An 18,200-nucleotide genomic window follows, 5' to 3' on the forward strand; every position below is an offset into this window, starting at 1 on the left:
ATGCTACCATTTCACTTAAAGCATTTTATGTGGCCTGGAACATAAAGCAGCCATCCAAATGTGCTTCATGTGAAGCCTCTAAGGCAGCCCTCCCTTGCAGGGGCTGTGGAGTGGTTTTTAAAAGCTTGACAAATGCTTCAAAACAAAGCTTTGGTTCATAAGCCTGTGGCTCCAGGCTGAAAGGTGACCTGATTGTAGTTGCCCTCTGAAGGCCAAGGGAAAGAACTGAAGACTCATTACTAAGACCTTTTGTTTTCCATGTAGTCCTCAGAATGAAATGTGCAAAATATACAAAAACCCACCCCAAAACAAACAAACAAACAAAAAACCTTTACCTGTTGCTAGTCATAAATACAGCAGCCCCCCCTCCCCCGACTTAATTGTGCTTCCTTTTAGGATTAACAGTCGTCAGAAGGATGTGACTATATGTGTTAACGGTATTTCAAATCTCTATTTACATAAAAGACTTCTAGATTTAGCAATAGAAATGCAGAGGCTCTTGTAGGAGGAGGGAGCTTGTTCTTCCCAGCTGCGCAGCTAGCTTAAACCTGAACTAATCACACAGAAACTGTATTAATTAAAACACTGCTTGGCCCATTTGCTCTAACTTCTTACTGACTAACTCTTACATCTTAATTTAACCCATTTCAAGTAATCTGTGCATCACCACAAGATCACGGCCTACCAGCAAAGTTTTAGCACATTTGTCTCTGGCTCCTTCCTCCCAGCATTCAGCCTAGCTTTCCCTGCCTACCTGAGTTCTGCTTTGTTCTAGGTCCAAAGCAGTTTCTTTTTCATTAATGGTAATCACAGCACACAGAGGGGACTGCTACATGAGGCTCTTTGTTAAATTACAATGTTGCATATAAAGAGAATAAAATGCACATGTATATCCCAAATATAGTATAAATAGATATCCAAATATGCTATAGGAAATATCCTTCTAGATCAAAGTTGGCATTCTGTATTCACATACCCCAAATTCCAGAGGAGCATGTACTTATGTGATCATTACTAGTTGAATTGAAGAATTAATTTTCTGTATAACCAGTTCACATCAATTAAGGAGAAAAATCTATCTTCTCTAGCATAGACTTTTTAGATAAGCTGAAGAGAATAGCAAAGAAGACATTTTTCTCGGTCTGGATATTATGTAAACTACAGTGTTCCTGTTTAAAAATATCAAGTCCCAAACCACTAATTCTACTTAATTGCTTATGAGAAAATATCCACCCCAAATAACAAAGAGAAAGTCTGAACATTCTTCAGAGCTTACCACGGCCACTCATGTGGTAACTAGAGACTGTATGGGCTAATGGTGACATTGATAGTAAAGAAATACACTGCACATTTCTGAGGAGCTTGGTTGCTCACTTTCTATCAAATAATTAAAATTTTAATGAAAATTATGTATAAAATTGATACAGACCCAGGGGTCATTGTGGTATTTTTTGGAAGTGGAGTCTTATTATTTTTGGAGGAAGACCCTGATAGAAAGGTTCTGGTTCGGTATCATGAAATTGAACCCTCATGACATATGTGGAAGATTAGGAATGACAAAACAGACCTGGAGGTTCACTGATGACAATGTAGTCAATGGGGGTTTTAATGACTGAATTCCTTGGAAAATAATAAGTGTGTTGGCATATGTTTCTAGATTCTAATCTTAGATACTTTTTTTACAACTTACAAATATTGGAATCTGATAAGTGTAAATGATATAAGTGCCTTTTAAAATATGAAGATATAGAGTGATGGAGGTGGGTCATCTTTCTATCTGTTATTTCATTGGTTAAGTAATAAAGAAACTGCCTTGGCCCATTTATAGGCCAGCCCTTAGGTGGGTGGAGTAAACAGACAGAATGCTGGGAGAAAGAAGCCGAGAAAAGGAGTCGCCATGATTCTCCCACTCCAGACAGACGCAGGTTAAGATCCTCCCTGGTAAGCCAACTCGTTGTGCTACACAGAATATTAGAAATGGGTTAGATCAATATGTAAGAGCTAGCCAATAAGAGGCTGTAGCTAATGGGCCAGGCAGTGATTAAAAGAATACAGTTTCCGTGTAATTATTTCGGGGCATAAGCTAGCCATGCGGGCGGCCGGGTGCCGGGGACGCAGCCCTGCCGCTCCTATTACAACAATAGAGATGAAATGAAAGTAAGAAATAGTAAATATTAAAGATTCCCGATTTTTCAGGCAAACGATTTGGAGGAGTGGGAGGGATGAGGCAGAAGGCATGGATGTACTAGGATTTCAACTTTGAGACTGAGGATAACACACAGATTAATTTAAAAATGAATTGGCTTTAAATCAACTGTGAGTAGAAAATGAATAATGAAGAGGCAAGAAGCCAACTTTTGGTTTAGGAGATACAGCAGTAAATTCAACACAGTTTAAACTTCAGTACAAGATATAATTATAGATTAGTGGAGAGAAAGGCAACGCGTTATTTAGAACCCTGACACTTGTGGAATATGTATTTGTGGTGTTGTTTCCTGAGAACACGGGCACGGATACTACAAGTCACTTCTGACAGTGTGCGGCTGTTTGGAGTAACTGAAAACCGAGGTTCATAAATTGAGAGGAACTTTTATGACAAAATGAAACAACAGCAAGCTTTTGTGAGATGAGTTTTTATGTGAGAACAGGAAGACAAAATGCGGGTGAACTGCCCAGTTCAGACCTCTGGTAACACAGAAAGCCCTAGATGGTGTGCTATGCTTCAGTCCTCAGAGGTTCTTTTATGAGCCAGCTGCCTCTTCATCTCCTGACCCTATACGTTCCCATCACTGTGGAAGTGTGTGTGGGAACTGTGGTTATGGCTCTTGTGATGGCAGTGGCTGTGTCATATTAATGATTTAGGCTGGGGCTAAGATGGTTTTATGGCTATGTGACTAACAAACATTTGATTATGGAAGATTTGGAGATTTGCTTCTGGAGTATCACCACTGATTATTGACTCTTATTTAGTTCCTTAAAGATCCATTGTATATCACCCTCAGTCCTAACAACACACCACCAAAGAAGTGGTAAATCATTGCATGGTACGAACCTCTTTGACTTTAAAGTCCCTGTAACTCCTGACTTTGATGTACTTCTCACAGAGACTGGACATATGATTGATGATTCTAAGATTTTGAAATGTGAAAAGTCAATAGGTGTGCTCTCATGTGAAATTACATCTCTTTTGAAATCCAGGTAATAGAGTTGAGCCAGATTCTTAGATATTGGCTTGTAAATGAAGTGATCACTGAAATGATCACTTTTGTCTTTGATACTGTACATGAAAATTTGAGTTAATTTTCATATTCAATATATTTTCTCTTTTAAATGAAGACCAATTGATTAGCTATATATTTTTAAATACAGAAAAATGAACAAAGGTGGTTTGGGAAATATCTCAGAGGATGTGTTAGTGTGCAAATGTGACCATGTTAGATCTCCAGAACCCACCATCCTGATCATGTCAGAGACAGAGACAGGAGAGCCTCTGGAAGCCCACAATCCACCTACCTCAGTTATACAGTGATGAAAAACAAAGATCTTTTCTCTAAGTGGAAGGGGAGGAATAACAGCTGAGGTGTCACTCTGACTTCCACACACATGTTGTGGCATGTACATCACATGTTTATACACTCACACATTTATACATACAAAAATTGATAAAGGATATATAATGGTGTCCATCTTACTGAGAGAAAGTAGATCATTGTTATATCTCACAAATAATGTTGTAATCAAAGGACCTATGGGTAAAATGAAAGTTCCTAAACCATGGTAAGGTTATGACATTAAACAATAGTTCTCAGTAAAATATTGTTCCTTTATAAAAACCTCAAAAATCTTCCATCCTTCAAAATGCTTGGTGATTGGAAGAAGGCTTCATAAACAGAACATAATGAAGATTACACTTAAGTTGGAGAGCTTTTAATTATAAGAAAATAAAACCTTCAGCAAAGTTAATACAACATGTAGTAATATGTAAGCTTGTAGCGTATTATACAACTGTGGTTCATTAAAAACAGATATTTCAGGTGTTTAATTAACCAAACAAGTTAATTATTTTTCTTTTTAATGTTTTTATAATCCAAAGTCTAGAGGTATAGCACCAACAAAAATTTAAAAATCAAGTAGAAATGCTGAGTGCAAATATTGATTTATCATTTACATAATATAAAATTGATTTGAGTTGGAATCCAGATTTATTTAAAAACTAATTCTTTTAAAAACTAATTCCTTTAAGTTGGAGCAGAGACTTGTTGGGAAATAAGGTTTACTGGATAGGCGAGTGGGTAGGGATTGTGAGTGGGTAAGGGTTGTGGGTGGGTAAGGGTTGTGGGTGGGTAGGGATTGTGAGTGGGTAAGGATTGTGAGTGGGTAAGGGTTGTGGGTGGGTAGCTGGGTGGACAAGAGAATAAGAGGGTATTGAGGGAGTGAAATGATCAAAATTATCTATCATCTATCTATCATCTATCTACTATAAAAGAATGAAAAAATTTAACTATGATGCCATGAGGTTTCTAGAAGAAATGATTTGTGAAGATTACTCATGCTAGAGGGCAGCATTAGATAAAAATTTTGAAACAATTAAATGCATAAAAAAGCAATTTTTTGAAGTAAACAAAGATTTTTTATTATAAAAAAATACAGCATGCACAATATTTGATGCTTGGATTCAAAGGTAAAAGTATCTGAGTATACTAAGTATTATTAAAAATGAAAGACAGTCATATACAGAAAGAAATGTGTTTTCATATATATCTGAAAAAAGTTACTTTAGAAAAGTTAGTGATTAAGACAAAATTTAGTTAAAAATGAAAAAGTACTTCTTTAGAAGATATGTTAATGGACAGAGGACATTTGAAAAAGTTTCCTGTATTGCTCATTATTATGGAAATGCAAATTTAAATGTTGTGATGAGGATCACACACTCACTAGGATGCTTAAAAATAATCAGAATTAACAATATCTGGCAGTGGAACAAATGTAAGAGCCATCAGATGATGCACATTTTGAGTGGGCATAAAAAATATCACTCTGGAGAACATTACAGTTCTTATTAAGCAAAACAGCTTAGGATTGAAAACGTTTGCTCCTAGGTATTTATTCAAACAATGTTGTAAACTATGTTTAAAAAATCTTGCATATCTCAGCTCTCTCATGTGGAAAGTTATTAAAAATATTAAAGAAGCAACCTACTAGAAGCAACTATTATCCAGAGGAAAATGAGAAAAAGGAGCACTTTGAGATACCAAGACACACGGAGAAGCTCAGCAGTGTCAAGGAATCTTGGAACAGCACAGGGATTAGTCACAATGGCCAGAAAAAAGTAAAACTATGTTTACATGATAGTCTAGATGTGCAAATACAGTTTCTGGGAATATCAGCAGAAAGTCATGGTCACTGTGGTACAAAGTGACCTGATAAAGGTCTGAGAGAACTCTCTAGGGCTTTAAAAAATTTATGTTTTGATGATTGTACATATTATTGGATTCAGGTGCTACTGACCTTCATCAAAAATGAATATTTAAGACATGGGCCTTTGTATGTATGTGATACTACATCAGTACAACCATAAAGAGGTTTAGATTGACTTAACTGTTCAAAGAGATCACCATTAAACTGATAATGCCCCTGAAATCAGTAAGGTCCTCCCGCTTGAAGCTCTCAGGGTCTTTCAGGGATCATTGCACTGATGTCTTAAGATGTGCTCCTTGGTGAATTACAGGGGAGGTCATTTAGGAGAGAGTTAAATCATCTTAAAAATAGCAATCTTTCCCATGATAAGAATGGGAAATATGATAAAGCAGGGAGTTAGGACTCTACATAATGGTACTATGGATGGCTTGAAAAAGAAAAAAAATAAATGAGGATATTAATGATTTAGCTGGGATTAATACAATGCCCATTGTGATTACTATCAGTTTGGTAATTCATATTTTATTCTTTATAAAGTGGGTTTAGAAATGTACAAAATATGAAAATTTAACTAATAATATATAAGCTTTAGAAAGACTTACTACTGATAATACACAAGCCTTAGAAAGATTTAATAAAGAAAATAATAAAAATACTCAGACACAGACAGAGTAATTCAGACAAGAACTTTTCACACCAATGCATGATAAAACTGAAGGGTGTAATCCAAAATTATTATAAAACCAACTTTACTTTATCCGGTTACTATATAAGAATGGCCAGCAGACAATAGGCACTCCCTGAGATTATGCAGAAATTAAATGGAATTCTATAGAAGTATTAGATTTGAGGAGATTTAAGGAAGTGGATCATTTCATATGGAATGCATTCACCCTATGTGAAGCATATGTTAAGTTCATGGGCAACTCAGAGCAGAATTATCCTCCAGATTAGAAAGATTTGGCTAGAGTAATATTGGAAGCTGGTCCTCTGTAACAATGGTAAACATGATAGACAGAGGAAGCTAGGGCCACATAACAATGAAATAAGGCTAGAGACATTACTATTCCCCAAGATCAGCTGCTAGGTGAAGGTCAATATACTGATTTGCAAAGACAGTTTGAATCTAATGATTGCACCTTGACCTTATGTCATTTAGCAGCCTTAAATATTTGAGACAAGGTTGAAGAATCAGGAAAGAAGTCTGAGTCATTTACTAAAATTATGTAAGGCCCAAAAGAAGCGTTCACTGTTTGTTTGTTTTTTTTTTTTAACAAGGATTTATTTCTGCTGTAAATAGAATAGTATCAGAACCATAAGTTAGATGAATATTACTTAAATCTTTGACTTTTGAAAATTCCAATTCAGAATGCAAAAGGGTGACTAGGTCTTTCTTTAAAGGCAAGATCAGCCCCAATAGATGAGTGGAATAGAACTGCAGCTGATGTTGGATCTCACAAAATGGAGCTGCTTTGATAGGAGAAGTAATTTCAAGACTTTTTAAGAAAAATCAAAATGTCAGATGTTTTTCATTGTGGTAAGCAATATCATTTGAAAAGGGATTGTAGGCAAGGTATTACTAGAAAAAAATGTTTTCTCTAGAAATAGCCTAAAAGAAGGTCTTAGCCTTCTGAAATATGCAGACTGTGTGACAAATAAATGCAGGTCATCAAGGGATAGGCAAGTTAACCCTTTGCCACTGGGGGTCATCCACAGGTCTGAATAACAAATTTGTTTCAGTCATTCTCTGCCATCATCAGAGAAACTCAAACATAGAGTTAATACTTGTTGCTAAAAACCATACTGCTCTGGATGTGATCAAGGATAGAACAGCTTCAGCAGATAAGACAGAGAGTTCAGGAGAGACAAGAAAGCAAGTATTTTGACAAATGCTATAAATTATCTGAGTCCAAAGCTAAAACTACAAATAAATGGCATTTAAATGGAACGTTTAGTAGGCAGAGGAGCTGATGTAACAATACTTTCACCCAAATCTTGAAATCTCAGATTGGCCTCTTCAGAAGACAAATGTTCAGCTTCTAGAGGTTGGAACTTTATCTTGAAAGACCCCCGTGCCCATGTACTATGTTAAACTCTGCTGAAAATTTAACTGGGCCCCCGGGCTCAGCTGATGCTAAAACTGGATATCTATGGGTTGCAGACTCACTGACTAGGCTAAGGAGAGAGACAGAGTGCTATATCTAGCTTTGTGGTTTTTCGGGACTAAGGAGAAGGGATACTCCACCCCCCCCCCCAAGATATCCTATCTAAACTGTCAACTCGCTGCAGGGTGTTTTATCTGTCTTTATGGTTTTTTGGGGAAATTTGAGAATAGACATGGGGCCATTCCCAGGATGAGCTAAGCCCACCAATTTGAGAGCCAATGAAATGCTTGTGCTATACTACCCTCTTATGTAATCATTTTCCCCTATAAATATGGCTGTTTGAATTTGCCCGGGGTGTGCAGTTGGTGTAAGCTACTGTTGCACCCACAGGTGCCTGTGTAATCAATAAAGACACCTCTTGCTGATTGCATCTGTTGACCTGAATTATTGAGACTGGGGGATTTCTCCTACCGCCCTTGAAAACGAGGGTCTTTCAATTTCAGATAAAGTTAAATGCAAGATGGGTCATGTGTTTAGTACCAGAAGGACAGGTAGGGAAAGTAAAGACATATGTGGCTAACATAGCAATGAATTTTGGGGACATGATTTGTTACAATAATGGAAAACATTCCTTCAATCTCAGAAACAACCCATAAAATAAATAACATTTAAATAAAATTTAAAATGTATTGTCAAGAACAGTCACAGACTATTCAGATACTCAAGCAGGACACAACTGTTTGGTAGGAAGCATCACCTCAGCTTCCTGGCACCCCTTTATACAAAGAGTCTGGAATAGTTAGCTGGGAGCTTCTCCCAGCTCATGCCATAAGCTCTCTCCCATGGGAATTGTCTCATTTCAAACTCCACCTCCGAGAAAGCCTGCCTAATAGTGACCCCTCCCCAAGGAGGATTAGGAAACCCCTCCTCAAGAGAGGTCAAGACCACTCTCACAGGCTGTTTAAACTGCCCCCCAGAGGATGAACATGTGGTCTCCTGGTTCCCCATGGTCTCCCCCTTTTCTTCTGTTTCTCTTAGTGTTTTCCCAGGGTCATCCAGGAGTGCTGGCAGCCATTAAACAAGGGTACCTTTTAATTAGGTCTGATTGGGATTATTTGCGTTGGTGGAGAGGTTGGTCGTTTAACAGCAGCTGTGGTCTTTCAAAGGTACCAGGCAGAACAGGAAGGTAACAGTAACAGACTGCAGAAAGTCACTTATTTTTCAGAATTTTTTCTATCTTTCATAGTTTCTTCCTTCTGTGTATTATACAAATATAGCGTGTTTATTCAGCCTTTCCTAGATTCTATCTGGGAACTTCATGGTAGAGAAAGAAATCTTAAAATGTCAACCCTGAATTGGATTCTGACCTCCTGTTTAATGTTATCATCTTAACTTTCATTTTCCTTTTATTTCCTGTATTTTGTTATAATGCCTTCAAGACAAATTCAGCATAAAACTCAAATGCTGTTGGCAAAGTAAATTATACAGAAAGTATTCACATCATTTCTGTTTTGTCCTTTACCAATACATAACCACAAAGAGCACTTTAGAAATCACTCTCAATAATAAAGAGCATACTAAGTTCCTGTACTCCACTGCAAAGAAATCAACTTGAGAGCATCTGATCACAACTGTTTTTTAATTTGATAAACACATATACTTGTATATAACATGATATGGAAATCACTGGAAATAAAAAAATGTGATGTTTTAGCTATGTACCTATAATCTATGAATTATGATATTCACTATTCTTTTGAAAATATTAGAAACAATAATGATAAAAACTTCCACTTTAAATAAAAATATAAGCAGTCTACAAATAACACCTTTACCAAATGATATTTACTATTCATCCAACTTAAATTACTAGTACAGAAATATTATTCTTCCTGTTCAATCACATATATTATTCTCTCTACTTATTTGGGAAGCCATATTATCAATGAAAGTTGATTGAAATACCAGATAAAATAAGGGACTTCTTATGTATAACCCAACCCATACACACTGTTTTCTAATGTAGTTCTGTACCCACATTTTTCATTGCATGGCAACAATCTAAACAAAATGAAGTTCTCCAAAGCAGAAATTGTTTAGGCCTTAACACAGAAATGCATTTGTGTTATTCATATTGAAAACTATAACTGTGACCTCTTTGTTATGAATCTTTTAATAAGATTGTAGAGGAAGCATTGTTGGAGAACAACAAAGTAAGACAGACAGTAATAAATAGGATCAGGGATGTCTCTGCTTTTTATTTACTTTGACTCTTCTCTGAGATTTTTATTTCACAAAGCAAAAATATCTTTCTTACTAAAACATGCTTCATCAGACATTTTATGAAAGAAAATTTTACACAGCTCCAAAGCTGTGCCTGGTGTCCAATTTCTTCTCTGCACCTCGGTGGCTCCCTATTTTCTTCTTTTCTCTCCATATGTAACTTCCTGGATAAGTGGAGTCACCACATAATACCATGCTGGGAAAAGATGGTACTTCCTCTACTCTCTGACACCTAAGAGCTCCAACCCTCTCTTAGCTAGAGGGCAGGAAAAATGGAAGCTATTTGGGAAAGAGGAAGTGTGTGGGAGGCGGAAGTGGAGAGCGAATATAACTGAAGTTCCTAATAAAGTTGAATGAAGATGTTTTTTATGAAACCCCTTCTCTGTGTACACTGAATATATGCTAATAAAAACTTGATGAAAGAAAAAAAAATCACTTCAAGGTACAAATAGGAACCCAAAGAAAAACATATAGGCATCCTCCTGAATATTAATCTTCATCAGGCGATGAAAGGAGACAGAGACAGAGACCCACATTTGAGCACCGGACTGAAATCTCAAGGTCCAAATCAGGAGCAGAAGGAGAGAGAGCACGAACAAGAAACTCAGGACAGCGAGGGGTGCACCCACACACTGAGACAATGGGGATGTTCTATTGGGAACTCATCAAGGCCAGCTGGCCTGGGTCAGAAAAAGCATGGGATAAAACCGGACTCGCTGAACATAGCAGGCAATGAGGACTACTGAGAACTCAAGAACAATGACAATGGGTGTAGTAGGGAGCTGTGGGCCTCTTCCCACAGCCCGGCTCATGGCTGCCTAGCTAGCTTATGACACGAAATAAAAACACACAAATTGTATTCTTTTAAACACTGCTTGACCCATTTCTGTTCATATGTGTAGCACCCAAGGTGCGCTTACCGGGAAGATTCTAGCCTACGTCCATCCTGGGTTGGAGTTTCATCGCGTCTGCTCTGGAGAGGAGAGCATGGCGTCTGTCTCTGAGAGGAGCTGCCTTGCATCTGAGCTCACTTCCTCTTCCTCCCAGCATTCTATTCTGTTTACTCCACACACCTATGTTTTAACCTATGAGGGCCAAGCAGTTTCTTTATTACTTAACCAATGAAATCAACAGATTGATATGACACTCCCACATCAAATGGGTTTTTGATCCTACTGCACGTACTGGCTTTGTGGGAGCCTAGGCAGTTTGGATGCTCAGCTTACTAGACCTGGATGGAGGTGGGTGGTCCTTGGACTTCCCACGGGGCAGGGAACCCTGATTGCCCTTAGGGCTGACTAGGGAGGGGGACTTGATGGGGGAGGGAGAGGGAAAAGGGAGGTGGTGGCGGGGAGGAGGCAGAAATCTTAAATAAATAAATAAATAAATATAAAAAAAGCCAAAATAAAGAATATGACTCAAAATAGGGAAAGACATGGCTTTAACAATCACAAAATATGAGTCAGAATCCAACAAGTTTACTTCCATCAACCCTAATAGATGTTAGGAGGACAGACTGTGTTTATAGCTTTTTCTCTCTCCTCCTGAAGGATTTGTTGCTTGAGGTACAACAAAATGGAGGATGTTGATTTGATATTTACTTTTTTTTTCAGACTTTAAGTATTCTATCCTGAATCACCTAACAGGTTGACTTAAGAGAACCATGAAGAAAATTACTGGGCCCTTCGATAGCTCAGTTGGAAGAAAATTACTTTAAAGGAAGATGTACCTTCAAATTTTAAAAGTTTTTAATAAACATGAATTTCTTAGAATAAACTTTTGGTGGTTTTAATATTATTACCTCAAAGTCTTCTTTAATACAAAATCTGAACTTGTTTATTCTTCTCAAGGATAAACAGTTGGTTAGCAGTAGTGTCTGGAAGGAAGAAGCATTAGTTCTCCAGTGCTAGTCAGATGAGAACTTCACAAAAGCTGCAGTGAGATTAAATGCTAAACACATATGCTGAGTGTGTATGTGGAGTACCAGGGAAACAGATGTATATAAAACATGTAATCCTCAGCCAGAAAAGTGCAGTCCTGCAGCGAGATTTAAACTTGAGCTGAGAAAGGAACACAAATTGTCACCAGTCCTCATAATATGCACATCCAGAGACCATGCAGGACAAGTTCACAGCCACAGAGTGCAAATAACACTTATTTTTTCAGAAGTATTTACCATCTTTCATAGTTCCCTCCTCTGTACGTTATATGAATATAGTGTGCTTATCTAAAACATGGCCAGAGCTATGAATTCTAGGGGCTCCTGTGAAAGCCCAATGCTATGAATTCTAGGGGCTCCCATGAAAATTTAATGCTATGATTTCTAGGGGTTTCTGTGAAAACCCAATCCAAACAAAGTACAAACTATAAACTTCTCAGTTAACATTTTACCCATATATAAATTAGTAGATAAGAATTAGTATTTTTATCTGGACGGTGTTGGTATACACCTTTAATCCCAGCAGGAAGATCTTGGTGAGTTTTAAGCCAGCCTGGCCTACAGAGCTAGTTCCAGAACAGCAAGGGCTATTTTACCCTCTCTTTAGAACACAACAAAAAATTAGTCTTTAGTCTTCTTAACAATTAAGGTGTATTAGAAAAACAGTTTGGATATTTGTTTTATATTGAGTAAGTATCCAAATCTTTACCCTTTGGGCTATTGGAAAATTCTACTATCTATGAAGATTCACACCTTTCTTATGCAACAATAATAGCAAGAAAATCTATGCATTTTGGAAAACAGTGATGATTGAAGACATCCTCATTGAGTGAAATCAACAGAGCCTTGATACCGATTGGCTAAATTATCTAGGACAATTGTAGAAGGCAGAGACCTTTGCTAAAGGTAGAATTCAGTGTTTATTCTGCCTTTGTTTTTAGAACTTACAGGTATCTTCAGTATTACTTGGGTGGTGCCCAGATTCTTGCTGCTCGAGAGACTCACAGAGCCCATGCACTTCTTTTTCAAGGACATGAAGTGAGACTTCTGTCTCTGATCTTCCCACTCTTTCTTCCTGTGTCACCCCCTTAGTAATGTTATGGTGCTTTATTCTTTTCTAATACTGAGACACATAGATTGCAATACTAAAATAGGAGATCTTGCTTAATGTACAGTCAATGTTCTCCTTCTGACTATTTTTAAAGAAAGAAATAACTCAAAGGTAAATTCCTGGTGACTTTTTTTTTTTTTTTTTTTTTTTTTGGTTTTTCGAGACAGGGTTTCTCTGTGGTTTTGGAGCCTGTCCTGGAACTAGCTCTTGTAGACCAGGCTGGTCTCGAACTCACAGAGATCCGCCTGCCTCTGCCTCCCAAGTGCTGGGATTAAAGGCGTGCGCCACCACCGCCCGGCTTCCTGGTGACTTTTTCCCCTTGCATCTTTCCTTCGACCATGTACAGTGTTCTTCCTACCTGGGATACTGTGGGAAATGGCACTAGGCAGGGTTTCTTCTTTCAAGTGAAGGTAGAGAGCTGATACTGGGGAATGCCTGACTGGGATAGGCCACTATGCAGAGCAGATTGTGGTTAATAGGAAGGTTCTTCATGATTTTTCAGACAGGCTCAGCCAGGTGGCTCCCTAAGTGCCAAATTACAGCCTTTACCTGTACCTTCTAGGCTCTCTGTCCATTTCTGTTGTCTGCTCTCACAACACATATGGCTGCACTTGACCTGTCAAAGTTCCTCAAAAAAGTATTTGGAGAAATAATACGTCTGAATTCCACCATTAATTTTTACAGACTTTACCACTCTTCTTCCTTCACTCAAAGAAACTCCCTCACCAAAGGAAACCTACACATCATCTGTGTATACATACTTCTTTCCTTTTCTTAGCTTTCACAGCATCCTGCCTGTGATGGTTAGTTGTTTTTTTTTTTTTTCCCAACATGACACATGGTGGTATCATTTGGGAAGAGGAAAAGAGGAAACTTTGAGAAAATTCTTGCATCAGCTTGGCCTGTACGCAAATGCGTATTTTTGGTTGGCGATCCAGGGGGAGGACTCAGCCCTCTCTTAGTAGTTCCACCCTGTTCAGGTAATCTTGTATTGTATAAAGAAGTAGGTTGAGTGAGCATTGGAGAGAATGCCAATGCACAATGCCCTCCTTGGCATCTGCCTCAGTTTCTGCTTCCAGGTTCCTGCATTGACTTTTCTTCATAATGGGCTATAAGATGAAACATGAAATAAATCCTTCCCTCCCCAAGTTGCTTTTAGACATGGTACTTATCACAGAAGTAGGAAGCAAACTAAAATACTGAACTTAAAATCCATATATTTATTTTCCTTCCATTGGTTTCTCTTTTCTCCCTTCCTTTTAAAATGTGGACCCATATATCCTTTGTATCAAATGGTAATCTTTGCAAGTATAGAGTCAAGAGCTTGAGAAAATATAGTTCTATCTGTTAAATAGGCCTTTGAATTAGAAGATTGATAAGTAGGCAAATAGCAAACCAAATGGTTTTTTGCTGAATGGTAATCTGAGTTATGTATTAAAATTTGAAATTTTAAAAATCCCTTAACTTGCTTGCATCTTTGTTCATCAGTTGGCTAGAAGCTCTCAATACAGAAAGTAAAATAGCAGAACAAAACTAGATCAATTTTCCTGTATTATCTTTGTTACTTTTTTTTTTAAAGCTTAATGTTAGGATCTTTTTTCTCTAAACAAAGTTATCTATGCAATCAAAATGAAACAAGTCCTTTTGGTTAAAACACATGAAGCTGACTAACAGCAGTAGAATGATAGAATATTAGCTAATTTTTGTTGTGATAAAATACTGTGGCAAAAAAAGCAACTTAAGCGGAAAAAAAGGGTTATTTTAGCTCATGGTCCAGAGGGATTGTAGTAGGAACTGTGGGCTTGCTTTTCGTCCTGCCCGACTCCTGCACGGCTAGCTTTATACTCGAAATAATTACACGGAAACTGTATTCTTTTAAACACTGCTTGGCCCTTTAGCTCTAGCCCTTACTGGCTAATTCTCATATCCCGATCAACCCATCTCGAATAATCTTGTAGCACCAGTCTTACCGGGAAAGATTCAGCATGTCTGACCTGGTGGCTTGCTTCATCGCTTTTGCTCTGGAGAGGAAAGCATGGCGTCTGTCCCTCAGAGGAGCTGCCCTGCATCTGAGCTCACTTCCTCTTCCTCCCAGCATTCTGTTCTGTTTACTCCACCCACCTAAAGGCTGGCCTATCAAATGGGCCAAAGCAGTTTCTTTATTAGCCAATGACCTTCCTCCATCATTTCCCCTTTTTCTGTTTAAACAAAAAGGAAAGGCTTTCACTTTAACATAGTAAAATTACATATAACAAAACAGTTATCAAGTAAGAATTACAGTTACAATATTTACATCTATCTTATCATTATCATAACAAAGGAAAACTATAACTACAACTAACTATTCTTCAACTCCATCAAAGACTCGAGAAGGATACAATATTACCCAAGCAAACAAGAAATAAGCAACTTTCAAACTCTAGAAATGACAGAGACATTTCGCTGCCTTGACAGTCACCCAAAGTTTCTCTGTACCATTGGGGCATCCATCTTCGGCCTACAGGCCCATAGTATCCAGAGACATTTCCATGAAGCAGGAAATTTCAAAGTCAGTTCAGTCACTATCTGCTGCATCCTGCAGAATGTCTCGCAGACTCCTTCATGAATCAGGAACCCCAAAAGGTCATCTCACCTTTAGGCAAGTTCAGTAGTCCTCTCTCTGTGGGTTCTCTGTGTCCAGTTTATGCAACAGTCCAGGCAAGAGCAGTTTCTTGCCCAAATGGCTATCAAACTCCATAAGCTGCCTCTTCAATGCCCATCTTCTTCTTGAAGTGGATTGGTGCTGCCAGGAGCAGAGTGTCTCATTGTCATGAAAAACCCTAAGTTATTAAAACATTTAAAATACCATATTCTCTAGCCTTTGAAAGATATGATGAATGCCTATCTGAAATATATGCATACACATCTGGAAAATCTAACTAACATGACTACAAACTTGACTATTATTGATAATTATCCATTAACAACCTATATACATTACATTTTTGAGTGAACTACACAATCACAATACCTTAATCAATATCAGAAATACATATACATATAATAAAATTGACCTTAAATTAATATCAGTAAACCAAGATTCATATCAATGCAAATTATTCACATCTATATCATCTCCCCCTTTAAATGTAAAAGAACATTTATAAACAATATATGGGAACATGGGCGCAGTTTTTTCTCTCCAAACTGCTTCCTGCTGAATGGGGGCACTGTTATTCGGGTCTTTTATGGGATAACCTGTCTGCTAGGTTCATCTCAGTTGGCAGTTGAGCGAAGCAATTTTTTAAGGGTGTTCACAGCAACCCTTCAGGAGGGCGTGGTCTATCATACCATATTGTGATCAAAGAAGCAATCCATAGAGTCTCATTCTCTGTGAAAACAAAAGAAGAATCTCTTTTCCAAAGTATCATATCCTTAGATCCAAATTCTGAAGTCAAGGTATTTTGAAAATATCTATCTTGGATTAGTTCAGCAACATTTATAAACAAATATCTTTTAGCATCTATTGCTCCTTCCTCAGCATTCAAACAATTCAAACAGAGCATAATAGCATATAGTATCAAGATTCTCATCGTATTTTCCATCTTCATATGGCTTTATTTTAACCTCTATTTCATTTACTTTTACTTTTATTTTATATTTTCTGTATATCTTCGTCCTGGAATAACTCTTTAGACCAGGCTGTCCTTGAACTCTCAGAGATCCATCTGTCTCTGCCTCCCAGGCATCGAGATTAAAGGCATGTGCTACCACACCTTGAAGTCACAGAGGTCAATCTCCCTCTGCCTCCAAGTGTTGGGATTAAAGGTGTGTACTACCACACCCAACTACTCTCTTTCTTCCTTATTTTTTTAAAGAACTTTAACATTTAGTCTGCATATATTTTTAAGTACATTGTAAATCATTTAAAGTTTTCTTTGTCTTTGAATCTCTCTTTACTGTATCTCTCTCTTTTTCTGACCACACGAGCCTTTAAATTACTGAACAATATGGCTAGGATTAAAGCCGTGGCTTTGCCGGCTAGATCCAGCCCATTCCTTAGCTTTCCAGCCTCATGGTGGAGGTACCGGCTGTAGCCATGTTTATCACCACAACTTTGTGGCGTTTCAAGGTCCTTGCCAGCAAACAAGCTACAACACTCAAATGCTCTCTCTGTAGCTGACCTCCTGCCTCAAACAGTCAGAGTTTGCCCTGGCAGGACGACCCAGAAAAACGGCATTCTTAAACAGCTCATTTTTTCCTGCTACGGCTGAAAACCGAAAAGCATGCGTTCAGCTTTTATCAATACCATTTAAGTGTTTTGTGGCAGGACCTCTTAAGAGAGCTGCATGTTTTTGCAGCTAAAGCTGAGTCAGGAAGCCTCTCTTAGATGAGAGCGCTTGCTTGCCTCTAGCAAGCAGAACAGAACCCAGAAATTGCTGCTACCAAGAAAATATGCTTTATTCTTTCCTAAGCTTTCTCAGGCTTTCTGTAGATTCAGTGCCCCATGTCTGGGCGCCATTCTGTAGTAGGAGCTGCGGGCCTGGTTTTCGTCCTGCCCGGCTCCTGCACGGCTAGCTTTATACCTGAAATAATTACACAGAAACTGTATTCTTTTAAACACTGCTTGGCCCTTTAGCTCTAGTCCTTATTGGCTAATTCTCATATCCCGATTAACCCATCTCGAATAATCTGTGTAGCACCAGTCTTACCAGGAAAGATTCAGCATGTCTGACCTGGTGGCTTGCTTCATTACTTCTGCTCTGGAGAGGAGTGCATGGCGTCTGTCCCTCAAAGGAGCTGCCCTGCATCTGAGCTCACTTCCTCTTCCTCCCAGCATTCTGTTCTGTTTACTCCACCCACCTAAAAGCTGGCCTATCAAATGGTCCAAAGCAGTTTCTTTATTAGCCAATGACCTTCCTCCATCAAGGGATAAAGTTCATTATGATAGCAAGAGTATGACAGGGTAACAGAAACAGGAAATTGGCTGATTACATATTCATTTACACAGTTGAAGCAGAGAGTGAGAACAGAAAGTACAGCAAGGCTACAACCTCCCATAGTCCTACCCTCTAGTGATATACTTCCTCCAACAAGGTTCTGCTTTCTAAAGATTCCACAATCTCTCTAAACAGCACCAACAACTGAGATCAATTGTTCAAATGCATGACCCCATGGTGGTGCTGGAGGTCATTCTATACATGTGTTGCTTTTATTGGTTAATGAATAAAGCTGCTTTCAACCAATGATTTAACAGAGTAAAGCTAAGCTGGAAATGTAAACTGAATGCTGGGAAAAAGAAGGTGGAGTCAGAGAGAAGTCATGTAGCCACTGATGGAGACATACCCTCCACTGGCGCCTGCCA

The 18,200-nt window shown here is 38.2% G+C and overlaps 1 protein-coding gene across 1 annotated transcript in view; it reads left to right on the forward strand.

Annotated features, from left to right (window-relative positions):
• The first annotated feature begins 1,881 nt into the window (after positions 1-1,881).
• The window catches only part of LOC130871708 (keratin-associated protein 20-2-like), a 114,184-nt gene continuing 97,865 nt past the window's right edge, over positions 1,882-18,200 (forward strand). The window contains exon 1 of the mRNA XM_057765269.1: positions 1,882-1,941. The gene's annotated coding sequence lies outside the window, so the exon portion shown is untranslated. The remainder of the gene's footprint in view (positions 1,942-18,200) is intronic.

This window comes from Chionomys nivalis, chromosome 3 (assembly GCF_950005125.1).
Source record: "Chionomys nivalis chromosome 3, mChiNiv1.1, whole genome shotgun sequence".
NCBI classification, from domain to species: domain Eukaryota; kingdom Metazoa; phylum Chordata; class Mammalia; order Rodentia; family Cricetidae; genus Chionomys; species Chionomys nivalis.